A 14,561-nucleotide genomic window follows, 5' to 3' on the forward strand; every position below is an offset into this window, starting at 1 on the left:
CTTGTCAGCAATGAGAAAAGAGAAGGACTTACTACTTCAAAATGATATTTCAATCATGGTTCAAAGAAAGAAAATAAGACCTCAATTTTCTTTTAAATCAATAATTCTTGGGCTTTTATTATTATAAATTACAGAAGTACTTGAAACTCCACAATTTGATAGAATTAAAAATATAGATTAAGTTTATAGTTTTTATTAATATGAGGTAGTAGTCAAAGGATTTCATCAATGAGAATTCCCTGAGGATATTCACATTGTATCTCTGGACGTTATTCACCACTTAAGTGATCACAACCTAAATGATTTTTGTTGCTCTTGTCAGATGCCGTCAAGTTCAGTACAACTCTTACCCACCCTATGAACAACAGACTTGAATTCTGCCCTACCCTGTGCCGTCTCCCTCATCGCTGACACAGTGAGCCTACTGCTACAATCACTGTGTCAGATCGACTTGTTGAGGGTCTCGCTCTCTGTTGTTGACCCTCCACCTTTCTAAGCATGATGCCTTCTCCCAGGGAGTAGCCTTTTCTAGCAACATGCCCAAAGCAGGAGAGATGAAGCTTCACCATCTTTGTCTCCTCTGGCTGCACTTTTTGCATGACCTGTCTGTGTGTTCTTTATAAAACCCAGTGCTCTTGTCCAACATCAGTGTTATAAGGCATCAGCTCTTCTCTGTCATCCTTATTCATTGTACAGCTCTCAAATTCATAGCAATTTATGGACATGAGTATCATCCAAAATTAAAGAATTGATTACCTTTTAATTGATGTTGTGTCGTTGCACTTTTCAGAATGACTACACTTTCAAACTGGTTTTGACTTTAGATGGTAAAAGGGGTGATTTGGATGAGATTTCAGAAAATGTGTCAGAACTCCAGGAATTAAGCTGTTACGTGGACAGTACTACCTCCTTTGCCAACTGTTAGGGCTTGTGATGGAGGGGAGCTTTTCATTGTTTTTCTTTGAAGAAAATGAGTTCTATGAATGGAAGGTACATATGTGTATTGCAATGTGGACTCTTTCTCGGAATGAAACGTTATCAATGTTGTCAGCTCTATATGTTACTGCCGAGTACTAGTGGGATAACAGATTGGCAAATCCTGATATTTTAACATAAATCCACAAATTATCGAAGGTTTTCTCTATCTATTGTGGATTATATTATTTCAACAAGAACTGGAGAAAAATAAGATTGTGACCATTATGGCAAAAATTTATGAAATGAATCAAACCAATAGAAAATCCATTAAACTACTAGCAGAGTGAGTTAAGAAAGGAAATCAGTGTGCAAACATATTTTATCAGTAAGACCTCCGGCAAAGTACTAATCAGAAGGCAGTTTTAGAACTCATCCAATAGGGTAAGAAGTACATTCTGAGCATGTGTTTTCTAAGATATGGGGGAAAGTACATGGTATGGAATCTGGTAAACTCATCTCCTATGATCACCATGATGAAATCAAGCCACATTTTCCCACCACTGTCCAGAATTCTTGCTCCAACCTGAGCCATCACAGATTGTTCATCTTCATGTGAGATGGATTTTCTCTTGATTAGATAACTTCTCTCAATTTTTAATGAACTGGGTTTTTGTTAGTTCCACTTGGTTGCTTTCCATCTAGTTTTGAGAACGTTATTTAATGTGTGTTTTAACTTTCTTTTTTCTTTCTTATTTTTTAATGAAGCATGCATGCTTAATTAGCTAGAAACCAAGTAAAGTGGTTGAAGGAAGGCAATAAACTTTGCCTTGTAAGAATCAAAACAGAGGGTCTCCTTAATCATCTGGTATCCACTCAAGACTGTACCTATGTTTAGAAATGTATGTGATAGGAACTCCAGGGACCTTCTGGATTCTTCATTTCAAGTTTTGGCCGCCTGTGGCCACAATGTAGCACTTGTGCTGAGTTACTCTCTGCACCAAGCAGTCATGTGCATAGATTCCGTTGTGTATGTATAGTAATTGCCCAAATCTTAGATCCTTGGCAATCCTTAGAAATACTCAGTACTTTGGCTGCAATGTCTCAATTCCAGCCAGTTCACAGTTAGTTATTCAAGGAATTCACTTGGTATCCAGACAGTCCATCATGGATTGCACCAGGTCCAGTTTTACTTTAATGGAGAAGTTGATAATGTTGGTCTCAACCAGAATGTGATAAGGCAGCCCCCAGTTGTATGTTATATTGGGAGAACAAGCAGAAATGGTGTGGAGGGACTTCCCTTTCCTTAAGTGCACTGGGGTATTTTCTTTCTTTTCAGGTTTTAAATGATCCTTTTCTCTGATCTCTGAAGCTAAGCTTTCACTTCGTGGTTGCATACTTCTCCGTTTTCTTTTGCTTCCCATTATTCATACTACACTCCTGCTTTTCCTTCTGCAAGCAATTTGTTAGCTTTCTTAAAGCTGCAGAAGCCCAGTAATAGCACATACCCTTGTGATGTCTCAGTGTCATTTCTTTTCTTTTTTGCCGTGACAATTATAATAGTTGATACATCTGATTTTTCTATCAACTGCAGGGCAATTTAAAATAAGAAAATTTCTCATTGCTACACAAAGAAAGTTAAAGATAATGGAAACAGAATTGCCACAGCAGAGATTTTGTAGATGCATCAATATTCTAGCTATCCATACATTGACACACACAGAAAAAAAAACTTTAAAAAAATAAGGGGTTGAATATCTTAGAATTGGTTTGTGAAGTCACAAGAGGGAAAAGTTGAAAGTATTTGTTTACTTCAAAAGTTTAAACACATTCACAGTTGATAAAGTCATAATAGATTCTTAGGAAAAAACCTTTAAAATGCAGCATATACTTTAAGATTTTGAAACTTCATTATATTGCATCTGTCTTGATGTCTCTTACAAGAGAATGAAATAAAGATGCTTCTGGTTTCTTTACCAATTTTCTTTGCACCTATTAACTTTCCAATTTTGCTCTGAGAGAAGAAAAATGATTCCACTTCTAAGTTATTTAGGTAGCTAGGTGATGCAGAGGCAATTTTCAGATTTACATTCTTATCACTGCTTCTGTAAGCTCAATGATTTTAGCAAGGTCTTTCCAATTTCTCCTAATGTTTTTCCATAACTACCTCAAAGTAAAATATAATGGCAAAGACCTGGAGTAAAAAAAAAAAGGAAATAATATGCTTGGCATTCTTCAAGCTGAAAAAACATAACAATTCAAACCTCGGATTGTAATAGTGAAGAATTCTATGAGCAATATTGGGAATGACAGGGAAGCATCAGAAGAAGATGGAACCAGTAAAGCTAAGCCACTGTGCTCAAGTGACTTGGTCAATATTAAACCTTTGCAGAAGGCAGCATGAAATCAAGAATAGATAATGGTATTTTAAAGGACACAATCTAGCCTGCAGTGATGGTATGATGGTAAACAAGACTCCAGGAACTGACATAAACCCAACTGAGATGCTGTAGCAAATGGGCAAAATTCTCAAAGCACTCATATGTCTATGGCGACATATTTAGAAAGCAGCTACTCATCTAACCTCCCAAGAGCCTCCAGAATTCCTTGCTTCTGCCTCTTGCAAATAAAAGTGATCAAGAAAAAGACAAAAAGCTCATGATCAATGCCAGGCAAGTAACATTTCTGATGTTAATGAAAGAACAGCTTTAGCAGTACAACATCAAGGAACTGCCAGAAATGTAAGCTGGCTTCAGGAAAGTGTGTGGAATGGGGAACAGTATTAGTGCTATCAGATGGATCTTTACTGAAAGCAGAAAATGCGAGAACAAATCTCACTGTGTTTTGGGTTTTTAAGTTACTTTGGATAGACATTTAACAGTGGGGCTAATAGGAAATTACAGATAGCATTTGTAAAATGGGAATTCCAGAACATTTCATGATGTTTATAGAGAACTTATGAAAGACCAAGAGATAGTCATTTGAACAGAGAAATACTGTGTGATTTACGGGTAGGAAATGTAGGTTTCAGGGTTAGGTCCTTTCACCTGACATATTCAATGCAGACACTAAGTAAAGAATATGAGATTAGAAGGAGAGACTTTAATACCTTCTGTATGCAGAAGACACAAACTTGGCTGAAAGTGAAGATGACTAGAAACACTTACTGATAAAGATAAAAGATATATAGCTACAGATAGATAGATAGATCTATGTAGATCTATCTCTTCAACATATATATACATTCAAACTAAGAATTACGAACTCATTGTCTTTGAGTTGGATTCAACTCATAGCTGACACTCCAGAGGCTACAAATCACACAGGAAAGGTTGTCCATCTTCCCTCACAAAGCTGCTGTTGAATTCAAACCACCAGAGAAGCTTCACTTTCTGTTAGCAATGAACCTGTGTTCTGTGGAGGAGGACATCAGAACTCCCTTTAATATACTTTACAACTTAATATAAGGAAAATGGAAATCCTGACAACTGCACTGAAAAGCAACATCCTGATAAATGAAGAAAGATAATTGAAGTTATCAGGGATTTAATTTTACCCGAATCTTATCAAAGCCCATGGAAGCAGCAGTTAAGAGATCAAATGACATACTGCAGGGGGAAAATCTAGCAAGAAAGACCTCTTTAAAGTTCTGAAAAACAAAGCACTCACTTTGCGTGCTCAGGTCTTGATAGAAGCACTCCCAGTGCAGTGTTCTCTGTCACTTCATATGCGGCAATGAGGTAAGAAGACTGAAAAAAAAAAAAAAAGATTGATGCTTTTGAGTTGTGGCTTTGATAAAGAATATAAAGTATATAATGAAATTTCATAATAATTAACCAATCTCGGGGCGGGGGGGAAGTACCACCAGAATGCTCCTTAGAAGCAAAGATGAAAAGACAGTGTCTTACTTGTGGTTTTTTTTCTTTTCGTTTTTTCCCCCCTTAAATCTTTAAACAATTTTTAAAAATTTATGTTGGTTTACAAAGTTCATATACATTGTGTTTCACACTGTTCTTCATTCACATTGTGCTTCATACAATCACTGCCATGCATTACATTTTATAAAACAAATCACCATTGGACCATGCCCATCATTGCTCTGTCTTTTCAGGTCCCCACCGGATCCTTCCCATAAAAATATGGAACATTTCCTGAGTTGGTATGTCATCCTTGTAAAGGGGCCATGCTAATCTTCTCTGTTTTGTTCCAGTTTTAGCACATGTGCTGCCAAAGCGAGCACTGTCTTACTTGTTTTGAAGATGTTTTGAGGAGAGACCATCCCTGGAAAAGGACGTCTTACTTCCTAAAGTAGACAGTAGGAAGAAAATAGAATGACCCTTGATCTAGTGTTTCTATTTACACAGTGTCTTCAACAATGAACTCTAACCTAGAAATCAGTGTGAAGATGGTGTGGGATTGGACAGAGATTCATTTTACTCTACATAGGATCACTCTCAGTCCTAACTGGGCTAACACTGTACCGAAACCTGAAAGGCCACTTTTTCATTTACATTTAAAATTTAAAATCCATTTTGAAAGAATTTATTTGTTCTAAAATTCAGAAGCTTTCTACCTTCATCTTGCCTGTATGAAATTCCTGTTTCTATATGTATTTAGTGTAAAGATTTTCTTTCCCATGTTTCGATTAAATCTTAGCCAAATCTACCTAAGAACATTTTAGGCTTCCATTTATATCACAGTATTTCCAAGTCATTATGACATACCTGTTATTAAGTTTAGTTACTGTGACAAAGAATTAAACCTTTAAACGGGTTTTATTAGACATGTCTATTGTGAAAGCTTTTCATTAAGCAAAGACATTGTATAGGTTTTATGTTTTTAATTGTGCTGAATTACTGTTTGATATTCAGGATTAAAAATTCAAGTTATGACACCTTAGCTGCACACCTTTTGCTTAAATAATTTATATATGTGGTGATTTATTGAGTAGAAATAGCATATGTAGCACTCACTTTTGTGAGAAATCGTTTGGAATGTGTTTTCACTGTTATTTGTAAGATAAAGGAACAGGTATGATCAAAGAATCAGGATCCTAACAATGAAATCAACTGTAACTTGGTAATTGTAAACTCAAATTCACTCAACCTTCAAGATCTTTCAACTCAAATATAAAAATATTCACACTCAGCGAGCTCTGGTGGCCTAGATGCAAGAAACTGCACTGCAATCCCAGAGGTGAACAGTTTGAATCCACCAGATGCTCTGCTGGAGAAGGAAGGACAATTTCCTCCAGTCAGATCTGATTTGATGGTTGTTGTTGTTGTTGTTGTTGTTGTTATGTGCCGTCGAGTCACTTGCGACTCATAGTGACCCTATGTACAACAGCCCTAAACTCTGCTCTGTCCTGTGCCAATCGCACTGTCTCCGACACTCCCATCCCGATTATCCCAGTTACTGAATTTGATGGTACATACAGAAAAAAATAATAAAAATAAAAATTAAAAAAATATTCACACTCAGTACCTTTGAATTGATTCCAACTCATAGCGACCCTCCTCTATTTCTCCAAGGCTGTGAAGCACTAAGAGAGGGGAATGGCCATCTTCACCTGCATAACTACTGGCTGGCTTTTTGACTAGTGGTACAACTTGCTGTATATTATGCCACTAACACTCCCTAACCAAGGTGCATATGCTTGTTAGTTCTATCTTACATAGGGAGCTTTGGTGGTGACGGTAAGTACCATCAAGTTGGAACTGACCCTCAGCTGAAGTGCCAGTGGGTTTCAGAGGCATGTTAAGAGGAGATTGCCCATCTTTCTCCCACGGAGCAGCTGATCGATTTGAACCACATCCCTTTGGAATGGCATCACAGCTCCTTACCACTAGGCCACCAGTAATTTGCATGTTTCTGGCAAATTCAACGTATAGCTGTAGAAGCCCACAGAGGGTTGATAGAGTTGGAAACTCAAGGGCAGTGAGTTTTCTATCTTACAAAAAGAAAGTTAATACTGAAAACTTTAATTACACACTTAAAAAAATGTATTGTGCTTTTTTTCTCCTTCAGTCAGCCATGCATAATGTGAACCATGTATCTTTTACCAGAACATTTCACTCTAATTAAAAATTCTTATTCAAAATAGTTCATTCTAATATAACGAAGAGCTGCAAGTAACCCAAGATTTAAAGATAAATGTAGAGACCTGCAAAGTGAAACACATTGTTTTTTGCCCTTAAACTTCCTCCCACTTTGATTTGTGTGAAAGTATGATTTGACTGGGATTACAGTACATGGCTTCAGAAATTAAATTGTCTTTAGAGATTATTGCTACTGTGCATGTGTAATTAAGTGTACTCATTACTGTCTATAAAGCTGTAAAAACCCGCAGTTTTATGGGGAGAATATAAAGCCAATGATTTCAAATCAATCAGATGGAGAGAGCCCTGAGATGTTCCAACCATTAGTTTTGTGAAAAACTTTAGGATAGGCAATCTTCCTGTAGTCAGCTTAGATGGGGAAATGTAGCAAAAGCTATGGCATATTAATTAAACAAGCATTCATTAAGCACCTCCTGTGTATCACCACCTTGTATGTACTTTAAGATGCGAGGATTGAAATGGGGGCTTGTAAGAGAGGTATGTGATGTTAGAGTTTGGAAGAACTTTAGGAAAAAAACCACTTAGTTCCATTTTATAACTTTATTGTTGAGACCTAGAAAATGCAAGTGACTTAATCAAGTTCACACCATTAAAATTGGAATCTGTACCAGAATTAGAATGTACGAGGGAAAACAAAATTAGAATGAGTGAACCTTAGAGCCCAAAGTAGGCGTGGGGTTAACTAAAGATAGTAAAGTGTAAACTGTCAAAATTCAAAGCAGCATTGTTGGAAGGGAAGTCAAGGAATGATTAAATACAAAAGTTTATCACATCATGACAAGATAATGGTCCTCATCTTCTTCAAAAATAATCTCCAAGATTTTTTGTTTTGTTTCAAATTTCATGTGGAAGACCAGTAGACTTCTCTGATGATTAAGGACATTCGTAGGAACCCTTCAACACAGAGGTTAAGTAACCAGAGCTGCAAACCGGAAGAGCAGCTGTTTGAACCACCAGCAGCTCCACAGGAGAAAGATGTGGCTGTCGGAGTCAGTAAATACCAGAGACCTTGAGAGCCCTATGATGCAGTTCTCCTCTGGCAGATGACAGAGTATGTTTGCGAGGAGTCCGAATTGATTTGGTGGTAACTGGTTTGACTTTGTTTTTATTGTTTGGTTTTGGTAAGGCCATTTATAATGACCAAATATGCTACATTAATTAACGCTTTGCAAAAATCGGAATCTCATTATAACATTAATCGCAAATTTCAAGTTTACACAAGATAGTTGTTTCTTCTGAAGACAATTCTTACTGCTCATTTGGCTTTGGAAAGATTTGGAAGTTGATAGTTTGACTCCTTGGTTTGAAACGGAAATGAAATCTCCTAAGAAAGTTCTTCAGTGACCTGTGTTACCAATTACTAGCTATGCATCCAAGACCTGGACAAGGACTAAGGATGACAGAAGAATAATCTATGACTTTGAGCTGTGGCATTGGAGAAGAGCACTGAACATCCCATAGACAGCCAAGAGAATGAACAGATATGTTTTGGAGATGGTGCAGCCAAAGTGCTCTTTGGAGGCAAGAATGATGAGGCTTCGCCTGACATACTTTGGACAAGTTTCTAGGAGGTGCTCATCTTTGGAGAAGGACACGATGCTTGGGAGGGTGGAGGGTCAGTGAAGGAGAGGAAGAACCTCAACCGGGTGGATTAATACAGTGACAGCTACAAAGGGTTCTAGTGTGTCAGGAAGTGTGAGGATGGCACTGGATAGTATAGGGTACAGATTTTTTGTTCATGGGGTCACTATGAGTCATGCTCAACTCAACAGCACCTAACAACAACAGCAACGATGGTAACAGAAACATCACACACCTGTACTTCTAAAGAATTTAAATTTGCTATTTCATAGCTTAGGAGACTGAGGATCTGAATTAAGGGCACTAATTCTTAGAGGAATATTATTCTTTCTTAGGTCTGGGAGAAGAACCTTATTTCTCCCAGCTTCTATTGGCGTAATGTCGCCGTATTCCTGGGTCATCTTCACATGAGGACTGTCCCTTTGTTTGTATTTTTTCTGTGTCTATGTGCTGGTTTTCTATACTGCAGAGATTGTGAATCCAATCAACACTTTTCTTCCTTTTATTTTTTTAACTTTCCTTTTTTAATGCTTTCCTCCCCATTTACTTTGTAATGCTCTATTTTGGGCCAATATGTTTGTTCTTCCATAGTTAAGTCTTTGAAAAAATGGAACTAAACTTTGGAAGACTGTCTATCCTTTCGAGTCTCTATTTCATGTCATGAACATGTATTACATTTCCACATCACAACATTGAACAGATGCTGCTTTCATCACGTGTTGTACAGTAGATTCCAACCCAGAAGCTTTATGTATGTACAACAGATACAACAGTGCATAGTCCTCCTCTGTCCACACAGTCATTGCTATGTTGGAGTTCCTTGTTGCACTTACTGTGTGAGTTCATTTTGTTGATCCACTTCTTTATTGTGGACCCAAGTATGAAGCCCTTCACCAAAGACATATCCAAAATCCATGAGGATGACCTCTCGGAGCTCTGGTGTCTTAGTGTTAAGGAGCTGTGCTGTCAACCCAAAGGTACATCATTTGAATCCACCAGCTGCTCCATGGGAGAATTATGGGCAATCACCTTCCAGAGACTACCTGCTCTCAGAACCCACTAGAGGGTCAGCTGTGAGTGGGTTCTGTACATAGACCACTGACAACACACCATAATTTTCCCAAGGCAGATTGCTTCTGGCAGTCTGTCATGTATTCAGTGCTTTTGAACCAGGTACATAAAATATGCTTCAAACATATTAGAGAAGCTCTAAAGAGAGGACATTCATACTATTGAGGAAACATTTGTAGGAAATTGCTACAAAAATAACCACAAAAATCTGGGAGGATAATAGAATTAGAACAGCAAAGAAAATGGGTTGTGTAACATTGAAAAGTTCGTACACAGAAAAGAGTAGTATAGAGTTATAAACTCCCTAGATTTCAGTTGATTTTATCTTAGTAAAAATATTAAGGAGGCTGGGTGGCACAGCGGTTAAGTATTTGACTGCTAACTGATAAGTGAGAAGTTGAGATCTGTCCTGCTGATTGACGAGAGAAAGGTGTGGCAACCTGCTTGTGTAGAGAGTCGGACTTTGGAAATCGTCTTGGACAGTTCTCCTCTGTCCTGGAGGCTCGCTCTGTAGTGAAGTCAGCTCAGGAGCAGTGAGCATAAGAAATTTAAGGTTTACCAAATTTGTTTAGACACTTGTTGTTGTTATATGCCATTGAACTGGAACTGACTCACAGCTGACCCTCCGGTGAATTTTCGCAGGCAATGTATCACGTGGGAGGAAATTCTCCAACTTCCTCCCATAAAGCAACTGGTGGATTCGAACCACATGGCTTTTTATTGGGAGAGATTGAGACAGTTTAAACTTTGAAAACATGATTCTTTTTAGAGAAAGGAAGGCTACATTTACAAGCACAGACACTGAGCCTAAAATACATTGAGCAACTGTTGTTGTTGTTGAGTACCTCCAAGTCAGAACCAACCCAGAGCTAACCCTCCATCAGGTTTTCAGATGCAGTTAATCTCACAAAGGAGATTGCCCATCCTTTTCCTGCAGTGTAGCTGGTGACTTTGAACTGCACGCCTTCAAGATTGCAGTAGAATTTCTTACCGCTAGGCCATTAGAATTTCCATTCTTTAACTGTATGAGTGTAACTATATGTTGTTGTTGATTGCCTTTGAGTTGAGCACGACTCATAGCAACCCTATGCACAAAAGGCTTGAAGCCAATCTACAACTATAGACATTTATCAAAATATATAGAGTTTCTGGTGGCATGTTATTTAGGAAATGGATGCCACTCCTGCTTCCAATATTTTTAAAAACATGCATCTTGATTACTATTGGGTTTTTTTTTTTCATGGAGCATTCCATATTTTCAATAAATTTCTTATTTCTATCAGATATTTATCAATTTTTTATAGGAAGGCATAGAATAGGATCTAATCAAGACACATCAGTTATTTAAAAAAATCAGAAGTATACTGAATTTAAACTGCGAAATAACTACTCATTTTGATGGACAATGATTGCTGAGTATTGAGTTGAGGAATAACTGGTGAAAGGAGTTGGAAAGCTTCTAGAACTTTTCCTTTCCCATTACATAATCCTTACACTCTGTCACCTTGCCAGTCTTGTATTCCTCCCCAAACCCCTCCCTCCCTGCCTACCTTCCTCCATCTCCTTCCCATTTTCATCCTTTCTTTTGCTTCTGTTGTTATCAATGTTGTTAAGAGGCAATTACTAATAACATGGAGAAGATTGTGTCAAATAAGTGAAGGTCGATGTGAAATGTCATTGGAGTGAAGTGTTTTAAAAATTAGAACATGTTTTTCTCAGGTACCATCGCATGGACTCTGGCTCCATATTGACCCTTTGTACAACAGAATGAAACCTGCCAGGAATAATGACATAGCAGCATTAATAGTGTGTGTATGAGCTATACAAAAAGTAATATGTGCAACTCAACAAATGAAGTTTTTCAAGTATTACTAGTTTTGGAGTTTTCTGTTTTCATTTTTTGCTGGCAAAATATTTTTGTATGTGTGAGCTATACATTTTCAGAACTACAAATGACATGTTGAGTATGAATAAATAACTTAATACTTTTTTATTTTAAGGACAACATTTTCTTGCTACCAGAGGTTTCCATCATCATTCAGTACATGGTGTGATCGCAATACTTTCTTTAGACTACACAAAGAGCTCAGGACCCGGATGTCATTAAGAGAATATAGGTAGACTGCGGCAGTGGGGAAATACTTTTTATCTAGAATGTTCTAATAACATAAAGCTTGGGCAATAAATTACTACATGTTACAGACTCAGATCGTAAACTGCCCCAACATCTAAACAGTCATTCTTATTGATTATTAAATGAGTGAAAAATCTTCATAGTTAGAAAATCTCATTTTAGTTGTTTACATACATATTTCTTTGGTGAGAACTTAATACATTTAAAGACTATCTTTTGAAGAAATATGTGAATATAAAATAAGAGATTAATATGTGAAGAAACAAATTTGAATAGTAAAACATAAAATAAGTAGGGCAGTGGAATAATTTAACCTCTAGTGTGAAGGCTTAAGATTTGTTTAGTTTACATTTCTGTAAAAAAAAAAATTCTGGAGCGTCTTCAATGTGACAAAGACCTGGAAACAGTGGTTGGAGCTAGAACTGGTAGAAGAAAGTGTTCTTGATGATAAATAAACAATCCCTGCACACACAAACGGATTTTTTATGTCAAATTGGTTCTGACTCATAGGGACCCTATTAGATGGAGTAGAATTTCTTCACAAGGTATCCAGATTTTATAGAAACAAATTCATAAAGGAGTGAGTGCTTTTCAAGCCAACAGTTCCAGAAGTTTTTGTTTTATGTAAGTAAGTGTTGTTATGTGCCACCCAGTCACCTGTTCCTCATAGTGACCATTTATTCAATAGTTCTGAAACCCATCCTATCCTGAGGCAATCTCATTGTCTCCAACAGACCCAATGCCACTTCTCCAGGTCTTCCTTTCATACGCTGTCCCTCCAGCCTTCTAAGCATGATGTTTTTCTCCAGTGACTGGTTCCTTCTGGCCATGTGCTGAAAGTATCTGAGATGGACCTTCAAAATCCTAGCCTCTAGGGAACAGCTTGGTTTCACTCTAGAACTGACATGTTTGCTCTCCTGGTGGTCCATAGTATGTTCAAGACTATTCTCTAGCACCACAACTCAAAGACATTGATTCTTCTTTCATGTGTGGTAATTGTCCAGCTTTCTAATGCATAGCAAGTGATTGCAAAGACCATGGCCTGGATCAGGTGCACCTTAGTCTCCAGACTGATATCATTATCACTACTCTTCAGTACCCTAGAGAGGTCCCTGATAACACACTTTCCTAAGGCAATTTGTCTTTTGATTTCCCAACTGGTGGTTCCAAGAGTGTTGAAGTAGTTAACAGTCTCAATCTCTTCTCATCTGTTACAAAGCTGCATGGTAAAGATTTTTTTTTTTTCTGATATTGAGCTTCAATCCATATGGAAGACTGCTCCTTGACCGTCTGCAGCATACGCCTCATGTCCTCAGTTTTAGCAAGCAAGGTTGTGTCATCTGTATAACGCAGGTTGCTGCTGGGTCTCCCCCCAGTCCTGATAACACATTCCTCCTCATAAAGTCCAGCCTCCCGAATGATCTGTTCTTCATATAGATGATTGAAAAAGTATGGAAATAGGATGCAAACAAACAACTTTCCTGATCCTGAGCCATGCAGTGTTTCCTTGCTGTGTTCTGACTACTGCTTACTGGTCTAAGTACAGGTAAGAGGAGCTTAGAAAATACAGGAAGGCCATGAAAAGAAGATATACTTAAAATGAGGAGGAAAATTAGATTTTAAAATGGAATACTACAGAAAAACAATGAACTCATAAAACATTATACAACATGGGTGAGCCTGGAAGACATTATGTGAGTGAATTATCCCAGTAACAAAAGGACAAATACTGTATAACACCACTGTTATAAAGCAGGACTGACATGGAGGGTTGGGGGGAAACTAGGAAAAGAGTTGATAGATAATGAAAACTGCATTTAAACAGATGAGGGAAAGAACTGTTTAAAAAGAATATAAAAGGCACTGTATGTATGACAGGAGTCCAGAAAAGAGATGGTTGCAGTGCCCCTCTGGGGGAGGAAACGGGGAGGGGGAGGGAGGAAATAGTACAGTAATGAGTGAATATTTTTTAAAAAAAGTAAATTTGGGGAGGAGAAAGGAAAGGGAGGGAGAAACATATACAACAATGAATGAATGAAAATCCAACTTTTCTGTAAACTTTTATTATAATCCCAATAAAAAAATTAGTTTTTTTAAAATAAAGAACACTTAACCAAACATCAAATAAATCTTAGTATTACATCACATAACTTTTTAATGCATAATTGAATGTAATGAAAACATGAAGCAGTCTTATTCATGATACTTCCAGTTAATTTCAACTTCTTACTACACTAATATATAGGACAAGATAAATAAATCTCATCAGGTTTCTGAGTCTTTAAAATATTAACGGTTTAAAGTCATTATCCTTTGGAACAGATGGTGGTTTCAGGGCAGCTGCTGGGACTGAACTGTTAATTTTTCAATAGGAGGGCAACAATTAACCAATACGCTTACACGGTTCTTTTGTCAAATACAAGTTTCTTTGTTATTTAAACATTTATATGTAGAGAAACTTGGTAGCATATTGTATAATGTATTGTTCTGTGAATCAACTCAGTGGCAGTAGGCTTGGTTAAGTGATTACAAAACCCTCCCTCTAGATTTTACTTGTAGGTGGGAGAAACTGAGACTAGAGAATGTTGTCTCCTGTAAGTTATCATATCCAGTCAGTAAGAGAAGTAGAGAAAAATTCAAGCCCTATTCCTTGTCCAGCACTATTTTGGTTACACAGTATTGCCATACATTTATTATTATTAATTATATGTATTTATATATAATATGTAATATATTATGTT

At 37.3% G+C, this 14,561-nt stretch overlaps 1 protein-coding gene and 1 pseudogene across 1 annotated transcript in view; one reads left to right on the plus strand and one right to left on the minus strand.

The window, feature by feature from the left end:
- The window catches only part of KCND2 (potassium voltage-gated channel, Shal-related subfamily, member 2), a 704,821-nt gene that overhangs the window by 62,278 nt on the left and 627,982 nt on the right, over positions 1–14,561 (plus strand). The window lies entirely within an intron of this gene.
- LOC102856677 lies at positions 1,773–2,421 on the minus strand (annotated as a pseudogene).

This window comes from Elephantulus edwardii, unplaced genomic scaffold (assembly GCF_000299155.1).
Source record: "Elephantulus edwardii isolate Elephantulus edwardi_28Jun2011 unplaced genomic scaffold, EleEdw1.0 scaffold00022, whole genome shotgun sequence".
NCBI classification, from domain to species: Eukaryota; Metazoa; Chordata; class Mammalia; order Macroscelidea; family Macroscelididae; genus Elephantulus; species Elephantulus edwardii.